The 16,391-nt window shown below is 52.6% G+C and overlaps 1 protein-coding gene across 4 annotated transcripts in view; it reads right to left on the bottom strand.

Moving 5' to 3' along the window:
* Positions 1 to 16,391, bottom strand: part of SSH1 (slingshot protein phosphatase 1) — a 56,403-nt gene that overhangs the window by 32,647 nt on the left and 7,365 nt on the right. For 2 of the 4 annotated variants that reach the window (XM_086348455.1, XM_086348456.1), the window contains exon 1: positions 702 to 1,007. The exons of the other annotated variants lie outside the window; for them this stretch is intronic. The gene's annotated coding sequence lies outside the window, so the exon portion shown is untranslated. Of the gene's footprint in view, positions 1 to 701; positions 1,008 to 16,391 lie in introns of those variants that run through there. 4 annotated transcript variants of the gene reach the window in all.

The raw sequence follows: 16,391 nt of genomic DNA, 5'->3' as shown, positions 1-16,391 counted from the left end.
CAGACAGTAAGCAGATGGGGCACAAGGAAAAAACGTCGGTGGATGACTCCCGGGGCCCAGAGGCCACAGAGCCTGGCAGTCATGGGACCTACGAAAATGAGACGGATATTCTTTATGGCCCTGCTTCCTGTCTTCTGCTCTGAGCTCACTCTGGGCTCAGAGCCTCCCTTGCCTGCTGGGTCGCTGATGTGAACAACTGTCTCCTGCAGCCAGGGCTCTGACACCATACAGTCCCCGGGTTCATCAGTCTCCAGACACCCCCATTTCGGGGATGGCGCACCTCCTTTTCAAGGTTCTCCAGATGAGGAAAACACACCCACAAACTACCCATCATCATTCCAGTGAAATCAGCCTTTTCCCCAAAGATACTGGTCCCCAGAAAGACAGCTCTTTAGACTAAAGCTCTGGGAAGTCAGATGCAGGCAAACGAAACGGAAATGTTTCCCTTGGTTGCCGCGAGAAAAATCCCAACGGGGGATTAAGAACAAGTTCAGCCCCCCACCCTCCCTGCTTTTTATCTCCACAATACAGAGGAGTCTCAGAGGCCGGTTTTAGGAGATGACATGGGGTCATAATTTGTACAGGGCACTGCAGACGGACGGGGTCCTCCGGAAAACCCCACCCTCCGAGCAGCAACAGCCAGTGTCACCCAGAAACCCAGACGCAGGAGGGAAACAGAAATCGGCGGTGGCGATACATACTAGCTTTGCTGGAAACCTCTGAGGAGCAGAAGTAGTGGGGGTGGCTGGCTGGAGAGGCAGATGTCAGCACCACAGAAGAGGTCCCGGACCGCCCGCCGTGGTCACATCGTGTGATCTGAACTGCCCCCAGCCCCTGCCCTCCCCGCTCCCCGGAGAAGGATGGACGTCTGAACAGGAAGCTGGACGGAGCCCTCCAGGGAAGCGGCAGAGTGCCCGTCCTGATGGAAGGAAGGATGGCATTCCCACCCAGACGGCAAATGGCTCTGCTGGAACCCTCGTTCTTCCCTGATATTTGGGTTTAAAAAAGGCCCTTGTCCCTGCCTATCCTGATGAAAGAGGGCTATTCAGAGGGAGCAAAACAGCTGAAGTTCCTCTAATCACTTTTACTCCTACGGCTTTTTGTGGGCCTCGGGAACAAGCGATAGGGTGTGCGTTAGAAACTGCGAGGAAAAACAGCTGGCGGCCCAGAAACCTGCCCCAAGCCATGAGGACCCCATTCTTGTTCAAACCGACAGACCGAAGGATTTCTGTTTCTTTCAAATCACCATCCATTCGCCCAACAGGGACCATGGGCAGCTGCCACGGTTGTTGGGTGTTTTTTAAAAGCACAGATACATCCTGGAAGTCCTTCAGTTATGCTAATCGCTCCTCGAGGCAGATCTGGTATGTGTGTGTGGGAGGATGGCATTCCAGGTAGAGGGAAGGGGAGGGGCTCTGAGACCCTTTCGCAGGGGGCACAGGGTGGGCTTTGGAGGAAGAGCAGGTGGGTGTCCCAGAGAGTGGGATGAGACGCTGAAACCCACCTGGCGGAAGCCAGCTCTGCTTTTCCTGCTTCTTTTGGCAGAGGAAATACTTATGTTAAGGATGCAACTAACTATATACGAAGCCAGGCAGGACGGGATGAACTCCCTGAGAAAGGAACCCTGGAGGGCTGGGAAGAGAGTGCGTCTGAGCGGTGGGTTCTGCAATGTTCTGTGAAGGAAGGGCTCTGAGACTTCTGGGAAGGCCTCACCTGCAAGGTTCTCCCAGCTACGAATGGTAAAATTAACCTTTACAAGAGGATCAAGGGAAACACACGCTACGATCGTTCTTGTTCTATGGTTGAGGAAACTTCAGCCGCAGGAGCATAATCTTTATGAGATGGGCTGAGACCCACGTCTCTCTGGCCCACGCCCACCTTCTTAACCCCTGGAACGCCCTCGCAGCTGCCTGTCCCAGAGGGAGGACCGGAGTGGAGTCCCTGCAGCGCCCTCTGGGGCCAGGCCTAGCAGCGCTGAGGAGTCAGGAGAGGACCCGTCCCTGGTCCTTCTTCCCAGCATGTGGACGCATCAGGTGCTGGAGAGAGATGGGAAACAGCCTCAGAAAGAGAAGACCCAGTGTCAGCCCCAGGGGTGCCACCATCACCGTTACGGGACAGGACATGTCACCCGGTCCTTCTGGACTGAATGCGGGTCCTGGGCAGGCGGCTGGGGAGGGGCAGAGCCACGCTGGTCAAGAAGCTGCTTCTCACCAACAGCACCGCCACTGCCCGAGCACCCACCACGTGCCACCCCGTCTCCTCCCCAAGCTCTGCAGGAAGACATTCTCTTCTTTCTCACAAATGAAGGAGGGCAGTCCGGCTCCTGAAAGCGTCCGGAGGAGAGTCTGGGCAACCTCATTTTTTAACCCACTGCCTCGATGCCTCTAAGTGCATGTCGAAGTTTAAAAACATACAATGCACTGGTCTGGGAATCCATATTTCTGGGTTCTGACACCTGGTCTATTATGTGGATGTTCTGATAGTCACTTACAGGGCTCTGCTCAGCCATTCAAATAGCCAAGTATTTGCAGAATAAGGAGAACCACAGTACACCAAGCCCAAATGAGTGCTGACCAGGTAAAGACAACAATCTTTAAGGGATGGGTCCGCATTTGGGCAGTCTGGATGTGTGCCAGGCCACTTAGAAACATAATTCCTTGAAGAAGGGATACACTCGGCATAGAGACATCGCACAATAGAATATGATAGTAATGCTTCTAATTTCCACTTCTGGCTGTACGTGGGAACAATCTACAAAACTTCTAAAACGTTCACGTCCAGGTCTAATACCAGCCGGTTCTAATTTGGAAGGTCTGTGACGAGTCCTCGGCACCTGCTTTTTTTTTCTAAAGTCCCAAAACGGCTACTGAAGCACAGTCAGGGCTAAGAACCCCTGCACTTAGCAATCACAGAAGACACAGAGGAAGCTGCTGCCTTCATAAGAGTTCCTTACACACAGCAAGTACACAACACATGTTTTTGCTGGTGAAACATAACACCCATAAAAACCTGTGCTCCTCTCGGAAGGATACAAACACGATTAGGTGCAATGAAGGAAGGCCACGCCAGGTCAAAAAAAAAACAAAAACAAAAACAAAATAATACCATCCTCGGAAGTAGCACAACAGGTTAGCAAATAACTACACATGGCCTTTTCCCACCAAATGCTTTCAGAGTAACAGGTGTTCCTGCCCTTGAAAGGCAGTCCTGCATCACAGTCATCTGAGATGACAATCATAACAATGAATCAGACCTCTGATAAGCCCAGCTGTTGACAAAGCTCTCTGGATGATGTCAGCCTATTTGATCTTCAAGAAGCTCTCCTATGGAGAACCCAGCAGGCATTATGACACTCATTTTATAGAAGAGGATACAAGAAGTTACTTAACTGATTATGATTTTAGGATTTCTGATGCTACATCTTGGGGGGGGGGGGGCGGGGAATAAAACCAGAGAACATGGGCTTAAAAGTATAGACTCTAAGAAAGGTTGAAATGAACACAACACTGTCAAGCAACTATGCTTCAATTTTAAAAAAAAAAGGTTTCATATTGACTGGACTGTTTGAAATGAACTGAATAACTTCTGCATGGATAGAATTAACCCTCGATTGCACACAGCTCTGCCCAGTGATTACGGAATAGACTGGTTTGTCCAGTGGACTTGACGATAATTCTTTACGGAATGCTCGTAAAGCTGTCACTATAGGAAAGATGGTCCCCATGTACACTCCAAGAGGGGGTTCCATTAATTCCATCGAGATTAACAAATACTGGGTTTTCCTGGTGGCTCAGATGGTAAAGAAACCTGCCTGCAGTGAGGGAGACCTGGGTTCGATCCCTGGGTCAGGAAGATCCCCTGGAAAAAGGAATGACCACCCACTCCAGTATTCTTGCCTGGAGAATCCCATGGACAGAGGAGCCTGGGGGGCTACAGCGCATGGGATCTCTAAACAGTTGGACGTGACTTAGTGGTTCAACAACAACAAAGCCGATGGAAGACTTATCACAGGAGTGAGGCAGGCACCCTGCAGATGGAGACAGAACACTCTCTCCCCCGTTCCCCCGCAGACGTTTCTCTCATTTTGAACTCAAGTTCAAAAGTCACAGAGACCCCGGGGTGTACCAGCACGTTATTTCCATTTTGTGCTTCACGGGGCCATTGGGTAAGGCCTCGTCCCGAAGGCCGTTCTCCAGGCTCTAAGTGTAGACCACAGCTCACCTGATTCACCTGCCAGTCAGAGCCCTCTCCTCAAAGGCTCCGCTCCACACAGAGTGCTGACCACAGGGAAACTCCAGCTCTGCAGGGCCCTATACTCAGGGAATGGGGTCACCAGCAAGAAATGCTGGCAGGGCTCCTTACAAATGTCTCTGCTGCTGGGGCATGTATTGTTTGGCTAGAAGGCGTGGGCTTCTCTCAGAGAGAAGGAATGTCCCAAGTATTTTGGACAGTAAGAGACATTCTCTGCAGCCAGCTACACAGCGCGCCTTCATAGCAACGGGCGGGAGCGAGCAGCTGAATACACCAGCCAGCTTGCAAAAGCAGAATTTCCCCCTAAGTAGGACAGCAGATACCCTGCTTTGGGTTGGCTCCGCAAACCTCGGGAGGGCTCCTCGATGGCCCCCATGAGCCCTCAGGCCCTGTCTGTGGAGGCTGGAGCTGGTGTCTCTGCCCGTGAATGTCTGGTACACCGGGACTGAAGCCCCCTTCGTGAGCACGGAGAGAGAAAGGCCGCATTGTGCAGGAAATGCAATGGCAGCAGAGACAACCTAGCCAGCCAGAAATAACAGGCACATGAAGGAAACGCTTTCTGAAACAACTCAGAAATTCCAAGAATGGACTGTCTCAACTGTCCCCAGTTCCCAGCCCTTTCTTTCTTTGGGAGGCAGCCCCATCCCATATTCATGGGTCGCCCGGTCCTAACCTGGCGAGGGCACCCTTTCCTTCCCAGGCCCCCGGCCCCGTGAGCCGTGCGATGTCCACTCCCCGTGTGCCTGGCTCTGTGTGGGGTCCTCGGCATCCCTGCGGGGCAATGCTGTCCAAGAGGAAGGAGACCTCCTCCACTTGTGCCGTCTGATATGGCAGCCGGAGAGGCCTATGGTCTGAACGCTTGAAAGGTGATGAATGAGGCAGATGAGCTGAATTTGTCTTATTTGACTTTAGTAGTGAAATTCGCTCAGTTGTGTCCAATTCTTTGAGACCCCATGGACTGTAGCTCACCAGGCTCCTCTGACCATGGGATTTCCCAGGCAAGAATAGTGGAGTGGGTAGCCGTTCCCTTCCCCAGGGGATCTTTCCGACCCAGGGATGGAACCCTGGTCTCCTGCATTGCAGGTGGATTCTTTACTGTCTGAGCCACCAGGAAAGCCCAGGAATACTGGGCTTTAATCAGCCACGTGTGGTGAGCAGCTATGATCCAGATGGCACAGCTATGCTGGGAGCCTGCAGCCTAGTGGGAATCAGGGTGGAGAACAGAGGACCCCTGGCCTCTAACCTGCTCCATGCCATTCCCAGCCACTGCCCTTGTTGCGTAGATCCCAGCTCCAGGGCTTTCGATGATGCGGCCTCATCATTTGCACTTGCTTGCTGTGGCAGCCCCAGCCATTCATGTTGCTAACCTAAGCTTTACACGCTCTGACCTCAAGGCTTATAGTGCAGTTAGCAAAAGTGACTTATAATAAAAAGCTTCCTTGTATCGCCTCTTACACTCTTCCTCCCACACTCCACATGCTCTCTGCTCCACCCCACCTGTCACTGCTCTTGTCAGCTCTCCTACTCTGTGTCTCTAAACACAGCCTCCTCATGTCCTGCCCACCTGCCAACGTTCACACCTCCTCCAGGAAGCCCCCCGTTGCCGCCCTGGCTGCAAGCCATGCTTTTCAACATCTTACAGCACCTTCTCTCACTGAGCACTGAGAGGGTGAGTCATTCGTTCAAGGTCATATGCTTAGAAAGGGACAGGACCCCAAGGACCCAAACTGTGTTTCTGGCCCTGTTTACCTACTAACTGGTGGTGATATTATCTTCACGCCAGCGTATTTAACTTCACGATGGGACTCTAGGGCCAGGACACACATAATTATTTAAGTCTCCCTCTCTGCCTGACATACAGCAGAGTCTATACTCAGAAGTAAATACTCACAAACTGAGCTATGTACCTCCTCCAGCCTCAAAGCCATTTTGTGACTAACTCACCTTGGTCGTCTCTGAGTGGCTACGACACTGGGTGCTCAACATGTACAGGATGGACAGAACACATAAGAACCACAGATACAGAGAACAAACCTGTGGTTACTACCAGTGGGGAGGGGCAACCCAGGGGCAGAGGATCAAGAGGTACAAACTATTACGTGCACAATAAGCAGCAAGGACGTATGGTACAACGTGGCAAACACAGCCAGAGGCTGATAATAACTACACATGGAGCACAATCTTTAAAAAGTGTGCATCACTGTACTGTACACCTGTAACTGATACATAATGTCATTCATCAATCAAACTTCAACTCAAAAACAATCAATTAAAGGGCTTCCCTGGTGGCTCAGTGGTTAAGAATCTGCCTGTCAACGCAGGAGACACAGGTTCAATCCCTGGCCTGGGAAGATCCCACATGCCGCAGGACAACTAAGCCCGTGCACCTCAACTACTGAGCCCACGCACCCCAGAGCTTGTGCTCCTCAACAGGAGAAGCCACTGCAATGAGAAGCCGGCGCACCGCAGCTCGAGAGGAGCTCCCACTCGCCGGAACTGGAGAAGGTGGCGAGGTGCGGCAACAGAGACCCACCGCAGCCTAAAATAATAAATTAATGCAAATCTTTTAAAAAAATAAATTAACAAGATGTCCAGTTATTCAATGAAAACGTGTGACCTGGGAAAATATTTCTCAAGCTTCAGTCAATTATCAGACACCTCTGATTAAGCATTACAACCTTTGGGGAAAAAAAAAGATTCGCCGCTGCATAAATGCTGTTAGAGCCACAGGGAGGTCGGGTCCTCCTGGCAACCAAGTGCTTCCAACAACACGACAACCAAGTTGCCCACGTCACAGAGTCTGGAGTGTCAAAGCTGTGACTTCTCCATCTCTCAGCGCCCAGAAGGTAATGTGCACTCAGCCAAGGTAAGGTCAGTAATAAACATGTTTGCTGTGTCCTGCTGGGCACGTCATGGATACCCTTAGCATCCGTCAGTCTCTCAGACACAGGGAAACCAAGGCTCGGAGAGGTTACATGGCTTATCCAAGTTCTAGTGGCCCAGAAGGGGAAAAGCCAGGAAACGACACCACAAGTCTCTCCAGAAAGCGCCAAACCTCTGCTGAGTGGACGCCTTGGGAAAACAGCATCAAGAGAGCAAGTCTGCTTCTTTTTCCCAACAAGTCAGGCTGAAAACCCTCTGGTAGGCAGAGCAGGGAGGGCCTCCAGGTTGGGGAGGGGGTGTGGTAAGGAGCGGAGAGGTGGCCGCAAAGATGAGGGGCTGGTGGCAGACAAGGGGGTTGATCAGACAAGTAAACACTTTAGGGACAATGGGAGGCAGGTTTCTCTCCCTCTGAGAAAAGGGATTACAAATATGGAGCGAGAAAAAACTAGAATGAACACGGAGATGTTGGATCGGAATTGAAGCTATCAGTTTGAACTCATGGTTTTCAACATAAATAGAGTAACATAGATGCAAATGTGTAACACCTGTGTGTGTGTGCGCACACATACAGCCACACAGTCCCAAATTCTGCCCGCTGAAAAGACCTGCAGAGAACACCTCCAATAGTAGTAATAAGCATGCCTGCCTCAGTGTCTTTGCTTTTGTTTCCCAGATTAATTTGGTATAATTTTATTTCTTCAAAAAAAAAGCTCTTGTTAATATCATTTGGGTTTAGAGAGCAGGATGAGCTTCAAGGAGGCTTTACAGAGTACATGAAAAAAACGGCAATATTTTCTGCTTTTTTTTTTTAATTAGTGGACATTTAGTTCTCAGCTAGGCCCATCAATCAACTAACACCCAAATAAACAGAACTTGGCAACCTGCATCTACCACTTCCCGTGTTCTGCATTCCACTGTCAGATTTCTAGGTCCAGCACCAGCCCCTAATCTCATCCATAAATTATCCTTTTCAGGGATTATTCACGGGGTTAAAGTGATTCATAAATGCTTTATTTTAAAACAATTCTGTTGATGTCTAATTGACCTGCACCACTGTCAGTTCCCGGCACGTGTGTGTATGCTCGGTCGCTCAGTTGTGTCTGCTCTTTGCGACCCCATGGACTGCCATGGACTGTAGCCCACCAGGCTCCTCCGTCCACGAGATTTCCCAGGATTTCCCCTGTGTTTCTTGCCATCTCCCGCATTGGCAGGAAAAGGTTCTTTACCTTTCCTGCTCCATCCGGGAAGCCCCAGTTCCAGGCATACAACACAGTGATTTGCTATTTCTACACATCACAAAAACCACCTGCCTACTTCGAAATGTCTTTTCTACTAAAAGGAACCAGGGCTGCGGGGAGGAATGATGGATTCCAGAGACGGGGCAAAAACTACAAGGCGAGGTCTGCCCTCTGGTGTCGGAAAACAAGGCAGTGCTCAAACGACGATGCGCACGTCCAGGGACACGGAAGCCAACTTGAACGAGCCCCCACAGGCCAAACCAGGGGCAGTTTGAACCCTGAAGTCAAGAAAACAGTTAACAGACTATGAGCCGCTGCACGAAACAAACAGGTGTCCACACAGGCATAAATAAGTGCAGAAGCTGAGGGGCACCGGGCGCTGGGCCAGCTCCAGCGTGTTCCCACAAGAGACGCCTCACGACACAGGGAAAGAAGACCCGTGCAGGAAGGAAGCCCAGCGAAGCCACCTGAGGACCACGGCGACCACCACCCGGCACTGCACAGCCCGAGTCTAACCTCGAGGGAACACCAGACAAACCTAAACTGAGGGGCATTCTATTCTACAAACTAACAGCCTGTCCCTTCAAATGGTCGTCAAAGTCAGAGAAAGACAGGAACGTCCCAGACTGAAGGAGACGCAGCAGACAGGACCACGCCGCAAAGTGGGCGATACTAACCTGGACCCTTTATGACAAAGGACGCCACCGGCGCAAACGGTGGCCCCTGAACGGCGCCTGATGATGAGATGGAGTCATGGATCAGGGCAAGCTGGGTTAACGGCCTGCTCTGTAGGAGAACGTCCTTGCTTGTATTCAAATGGCATCTGGCTGGCAACTTACTCTCAAACATTACAGAAAAATGTTCTCTGTGCTCCATTTGCAACTTTTATGTATGTTTTCAACTGCTTCTAAATTTTTAAAATTACTTCTAAAAAAATTCCACTGAACTGGATTCTGGCAAAACACTCCCTCTCATTTTTCCTCTTAGGCTCCCCTGGTGGCTGGCTCAGTGGTAGAGAACCCGCCTGCCAATGCAGGAGATGCAGCAGATGCAGGTTCGATCCCTGGGTCGGGAAGATCCCCTGGAGAAGGAAATGAGAACCCACTCCAGTCTTCTTGCCTGGAGAACCCCATGGACAGAGGAGCCTGGTGGGCTACAGTCCATGAGTTCGCAAAAGAGTCAGTCATGACTGAGGGACTAAACAACAATTTTTCTTTATGGGCCAGTGATAAAAGTTTAAGACCCTCTTGCTGGTCATCGTCGCTGGCAGACATCCTGGCTTCCCGGTTCCCTCTCAGGGATGCTCTGCCCCTCAGCACCCAAGATCTGTCCCTGCCTCAGGACCACCTCCCCTCCGCACTTCCAGAACAGCAGCAGCCCTGCTTTGCGCACAAGGCCATGGAGGATGATGGGAAACTCCCCTCTCCCAGTTCCTCTCGGTCTCTGGGTGTCCAGATTTTGAAGGCCTTGAGTACACACGCAGGGCGCTAGCCCCCGTGAGCCCTAATTTTAGCATTTTCCTGCTCTGAGACTGCATGTTGCGAAAAGGCTGGGGGCAACCTGCCCCGGAGAGCCTCCTGTTGTGACCGGCACGTGGAGTCAGGACGGGCAGCCGGAGTCGGGACTCTGCGGGCCTGCAGGATGTTGTTCAGCATCCTGTTTTTGGTAGCTGGGTGGCTGGGCGGCTCTGGCACCACGTACGTTCGCCACCTTCACCTCTCCAGACCACAAACGCACAGGTTAATTGGTGGGATGGGCCTCAGGGCCCAGCCTAAGGCAAGCTGACTCACCGCCCATCACACTGGGTCTCCTCACAAATACCCACCCTCAGGAACAGTTCTTCAGGGGGACCAACCTGGTGGTCTTTTAAGGACACCGTGAACCAAGCAACTGATGGTCGTTTCTCTCTTTGCTTTGACTCCTCGGAAACTCAAAGTCAGATATACAGCCAAACTCTGGTAATTACACCAACCCACATTATGCCTTGAATTCCACATACAACTGTCCCCTCACTTTGCTTTATTTTCCCCCATGTTCTCCAGGTCCCACTTTCCAATTTTAAATCAGATGATTCGCTTTGAATGTGACACGCGGTTTCAAATCCCTTCTGGGAGCCACAGTGGACATGGCACACACAAGGTACCTCTGGGACGTTAACAACGTCTTTTTATATTTAACGTGGAATTCCCAGCCCTCGGCACAGAACCCAAAACATACACAGGCACCGAATATACGTGGGCTGAGTTGATAAGGCAAACCACTCTTAGATAAAAAGTGCCTCCGTTACCAGGTCGTTTCACGAGATACTCCTTCCCCCACCCGGCGTGCGGGGCCCACACAGGGCGCCCAGGCTTGGCAAGTGGGCTCCTGAGGAAGCTCGCTTGCCGTGGGGCTCAGCGGTCTCCACCGCAGCCCTGAACAGACACACTCCCAACTTCCACCGGCTTCAGACATGGCATGGAACTGTGGGCTTAGACGTTTGGGGAGAAGAAACGAGCGATCTCCGGAGGTGGCAGCGGGCCCGGCTCCCTCCAAACCACATCAACAGTCCCCTCCCCAGCGGGTCCCAATGCTCGGCAAGCAAGCGTGTGGCGGTCACTTCTCCCAGCGCACGGAGGCCCCTGGGGCATTTCCTAAGCAGGGGGCCTCTGGGCCTTCTTTGAAACAAAATATTAAAAAAAAAAAAGCTTCAAAAGTTGCCACTCAACGAAGGAAAAATTCTTTTAATTGTAAAAATAAAGGCACACAAGACGTGATGCTTTGCGGATAAAAACCTGGTGCCAGGCTCCGTGTAACTTGGAGGAAGACAGGTCGGGCAGAGGCTGCTGTTTTCCCTTGGGTTTGACTAGGTTGACCTTTTTGGGTTTTGATCTAGAACTCCTCTGGGGCGGGGGGTGGGGGGTAAGACGGTCAGGAAGGCAGCAGAAGGGACTGTCGCGTCCCAGCATCAGTGAAAGTAACGGTGCCCTGTTGTCAGACAAGGACCAGACACAACACAATATACAAGACGCCCTCTCAGCCTCACAGAAGCTCCCTGAAGCCCAGGAGGACTCTTCCTGTTTCAGGGAGGGCAGGGGGGCTGGCCTGAGGTCATAGTCACACAGTGGGTGGGGTAGGGGTGTACAGACCTGACCCAGAGGCCCCGCCCCAGCCAAGCACAGCCAGGAGCATGACTGTGTAATTTACACGGCAGTCATGTATCCCTGGTTCTCGCCCAACACTGCAGGGCGGGGCGGGCTCCTGGTGGGGCGCTCTCATCAACACATACCATCTCCACTGCGGGAGCGCGAACCCTCTCCAGGGCTTTCCGTGCTCCAATGTGGGAACCTCGCAGGCCAGACTCCTAGTCTTGCCACCCCCCACTCCCAGCCCCATCACTTGGCATGCCCTGGGAGTGGCTCCTCCCAACCCAGATTAATCCTATTTTGATTAATCCTGTTTTCTTCCTGCAGCCTTTCTCAAAGCAGAAAGACTCTGGTGGGCCCAGAGTCTTCCTCCTCCTAGTCTTAGGAATATTCCCAATAAGCTGCCCAAATCTAGAGTGTCTCACGGCAGCACAACATACGCCAAGATGACCTCTGAAGGAGGGAGTCCCTTCTGCCCAGGCAGTCACCACCAAGGGCATGGCCCTGCTCCCGGGGCAAAGCGTGCCTGGCCCAACACGCGCTGAGGGGGAAGTGGGTCCAAGCAGAGGGTCCACTTCCTCTCAGAGGCCACACCAGTTCTCGCCATCTCAGGGTGACTCAGCGAGAAGCCCCCCCTTACCCTCCAAATACAGCTGACCTTGTTCTCAGCCTGAGAATAAAGGAGAAACTCTGGATGCGTTGTTACAAAGCTACGGAGGATGGTTAGAAGCTGTAACACGGTGACACAGAACTAAACTGATGGGCCTGAAGATGCTTATTCCTGGGTTTGGGAGCTGTTATCTAATTTCACCTCACTTGACAGAGGAGGCAGTGGAGGCCCAGAGACGTTTAGTGACTGGCCTAAAGTACACAGCAGGTAACACATTTTAGCAGGTAAACACCCTGTTTACCACAGGGTGATCGTGGGTACCACTGTGAAGAAAGGGCTCACACGCGCCTTCTCCGGTGCACACGTCTCCCTGGTGTGCTAAGTGCACGGAAAAATGAGGCTAGGGCCTCGAGGCATGCTTTAGAAGTCTGAGCACTGCTATTTCAAACGTTTAATGAAACCTACTAGACTCTGAGCAAAACCCATTTTAAGTTAACCTTAGTAATTTTAATTACATTCCAACAGAATCGGATTAACTCTCCACTTGTTCCAAGTGTGTGCATCCCGAGCATTTCAAGGTGGGGTGGGGGTGGGAGGCGGCTGCCAGTAAAGCTGTGAGGGAGGGGACAGGAAGGGACGAGGGTTTCTGATCACAGCCACCAGAGTCTAAACCCTGTCTCCGGCCCCAGGGAACTGCGGTTTCCTACAATGAGGCCGGCATCTCGTGGGGGTGACAGAAATGAGACGAGCTGCCCAAGTTCCCAGCACCTACAGCCCCTCGTGAATGGGAGCCCTGATGTGCACACACTGCCCACCCCCGGTGCCCACCCAGGCGACCCACTGCTTAGGAAGGGACATCGAGTACCAGCCTCACTCGAGTTCACGGTCAGGGAGGTCACAGGACAGGGCACACTGCTCACAGCAGGGCCCCTGGGGTTCAGGCTGGAAGAGAGGAAGACAGGTCTTCAGGGGTGAAGGGGCGTGTGGGCGCAGAGCCACAAGAACAGGACGGTGTCTGGCAGGTGGTCGAACCCTGCCGGCTCCCCGGGGCTCCTGGCCCCTTCCCACTAGCCAGTATCGCCTCTACTTGACACACCCTACCACGTCTGCAACACTGAACAGAAAGCTACTTCTTTATGCGTCTTTCTCTCCGTTAGACTGGCGCATCTCGACAACTCCCATGGACTGAGACTTCTGGGCGGATTCTACCCAGGACCCTGGGCAAGCACCCTGTGCTGAGTGTATGCTGGGACCAGGGACCAGGATGGGAGAGCTGCTCCCTTAATTAGTTTATAACTGATAGCAAAGGCAATCATCTCTCCTGATGGCATTCCCTGATGGCAGCAAACTCTCTTGTTAGCCTTGAAGAAGCTGCCAGCCATGTCTACAGCCACAAGAGAATGCATTCTATCAAGAATCAGAGTGAACTTGGAAGAGGGCCCAAGGCACAGACGCAACCCCAGCCCTGGTCAACATCTTGCCTGCAGCCACGTGAGACCCCGAGCAGAAGATCCAACTCAATCGTGTCAAGGGTTCCTGGCTCATGCAAGCTGAGAAGTAAACCTGTGTACCGTTTTGACTGGGAGTTTGGGGTGGCTCGTTACACAGCAGTAGCTCACTGATACAGCAGCCTGCTACACGGAGCCTGGATGTGGCAGAGTGCAACCCCTCTGGGCAGGACTTAACTAGACAGACTTGACTCTCAACAGGGACAGTCAAAGTCCAGGCTGAAAAACCATCAAGGAAGTCAGAGGAAGCTCCAAGGGTAGACAGGCATTGAAGAAGAGGCTCTAAAAGAAGATGGGAGTCAAGGCCTGCAGATAGAGGACACACCCCATCCTGACTCGTCCACGAGGAGAGAAGGCGACACAGAGATGGGGGTCCTCTGGGGATTTCCGAAATGGGGAGAGGAGCGAGGGAAAGGCGGGTGCACAGGAGTTCAGTTTCCCACTAAAACTGGGTAAAAGAGAGAAGATAAAATCCTGCTGCTCTGGCCCAAGTGTTTGCTTGGGCAAGCAAGAAAAGAAATTAAAAGAACTCTAATGATCATTTCACGTGCTTGACTTGGAAAAGCTGGATTAAAAAAAAAAAAAGCAGCAAAACATTCACTCCAGATCCACCATCTGGAAACAACACAACCCTATTCCCTCCCGGGGGCCCTGCCTGGCACACAACCACTTGAGTCTCCTGCCAGACCGAGGCAGCTCCCAGGATGGCGAGGGAGCCAGGGGCTGCTGTGGCAGAGCCATCTGCTCACCAGTTCCCACAGTCCGAACGGTGCAGTTTCCCAAAGGGGACTGCCGGAGGCCAGCAGCAGGCTGCACACAGAGCGGGCAGGGCAGAGGGGGAGTAAGGGCTCGGTGCAGGCTCTGGGTCCCTCATCTTCCCTCTGCACAGGCGGACAGCGGCTCCCCAGATGGCCCCCAGGCCTTCAGAGAAACTGACTGGGTGACAGTCAAGATTCTGCAAGAGGTGCACTCCTGTTCCCATCGTACGGGGGCATCACCCGGTGAGCGATGCAGGCTGGTCCCTGGTCCGAGTCACCGGGCATCCACGGGGATGGCCCTCCCAGCCCCCGTGCAGTGGGCCTGGTGCCTGCGGGGAGTCTGACCCTGTACTGCTGGGCTGTGAAACTAACACTGATGGAACACCATCGTCTGAAGACCAGTCACGGCCACTGTCCTCCACACCCATCATGGACCTGGCTCTGGGCAGGGAGCTCCGTACAAACTACTGGTCAACCCTGAAAGACCAGCACTTTATCTGTTTTACTGATACAAGAACAGAGACCTACAGAGATACAGTAATTCCTAGAGGTGTGTGGGCATCTCTACTAGTGCAAGAGCCAGACTCCGAACCCCATTATCTTTCCTCCAAATGTCTTTCTTGTACACGAATGCAATTTACTGCAGAATCAAAACCAAGTTAATACGTTTAAGCTTCCTGAAATGCTACATGCAGGTGGAGAACTAAGACCCTGTCACTAAGGGAAGCCCCAACAATTAGGGATGAGACAAAAACCCAGGTGCTTGCCCAGGGAAGGCAGGTGTGGTACCAGAAAGAAACCAGGAGTCACCTGCTGAGGACAGGGAAGCCACAGAGGTTTGCGGGGAAGCAAGCGGAGCTGGCCGTGAGGACTGCGGCCAACTGGAAAAGAAACTGGCTTAGAGAAGAAGCCTGGTCAGGGAGCAGTGGTAGAACTCAAAAACGGCACGTCCGTGCAAGGAAAGGCCAGCGGTGAGGCTGAAAGGCAGAAAAGGCTGTGTGGACCAGGAGGATGAAGCTGGGGGCATGTCCAGACTGCCAGCCCTCTGACAGCTGGATGATAAACTGAGGTCCAAGGATGGGTTGATGGGCGGCCCCTCAGTGAACCGGGCCTGACCATGGTGCTCCCAGCGGGGGAAGGCGGTGGGGAAGAGGGCAGGGTGAGAAAGATCTGACCCACGAACTCAGCAGTTCACTGGCTACACGTTGGGTCCAAGATCACTTCTTGGAGGATCCGCAAGATGAAACTGTCCATTAAGGGTAGACAAAGGGGCAAGGGAACAGGAGGACCCTGCGGGCCCCAGTTTCTCTCCCACCCCAGCACCCTTTAGACACCAAATCAGGTCAGATTAACTTCAGGATGAATGTGAAGCAGAGACCTCCTCGCGCCAACTCTCCTCCCCTCAGAGAGTAAAGAATGACCAGCCATTCCACACATTTTTTTCTCGAGGAGAAGCTCAGAGAGCAGAGGTCTGGAAACGCAAATCCCCACGCAGATGCCAATGAACTGCAGTCACGCCGCTTACACGGGGACCTCAGCACTTCTCTCCTTGGGCTCAGAGGGCTAGACAGCAGGACTCTGTACTCTACCTGAAACGGGGCCTGAATGTCAAGGTGAGTGAAGAGCAGAAGAAAGGGGACGCTTGTGAGGACAGGATCAGAGCCCAGGTCAGGGATCAGACCCAGAGCCAGCCTGGGTCTCCCAGCACTCACGATGGCCTTGGGCACTGAGAGCAGCGAAGAAGGACTCACGGTGGTCACCAGGGTGATCTGACCTCCCGGGAGGCACCGTCACAAGTCAGCAGGGGTCCTGGGTTGCAGCCCTGATGCTGCCTCCAACCACCTAGGCGACCTCAGCAAGTCGAATGCCTGACCTGCAACACTGGTGTCCAACTGAATCACGAAACTGTTCCCTGGAAAGGCGGAGTCCTATGACAAACTCACGTGTTATGAGTCCTATGACATGAGTCCTACGACAAACTCCATTGTCCAATGGAGGCCCCACTTAGAATGCAACCT

This window comes from Bos grunniens, chromosome 17 (genome assembly GCF_055505025.1).
Source record: "Bos grunniens cultivar Pamir isolate PY7600 chromosome 17, Bosgru_T2T1.0, whole genome shotgun sequence".
NCBI classification, from domain to species: Eukaryota; Metazoa; Chordata; class Mammalia; order Artiodactyla; family Bovidae; genus Bos; species Bos grunniens.
This window is presented reverse-complemented; position numbering and strand designations above follow the sequence as displayed.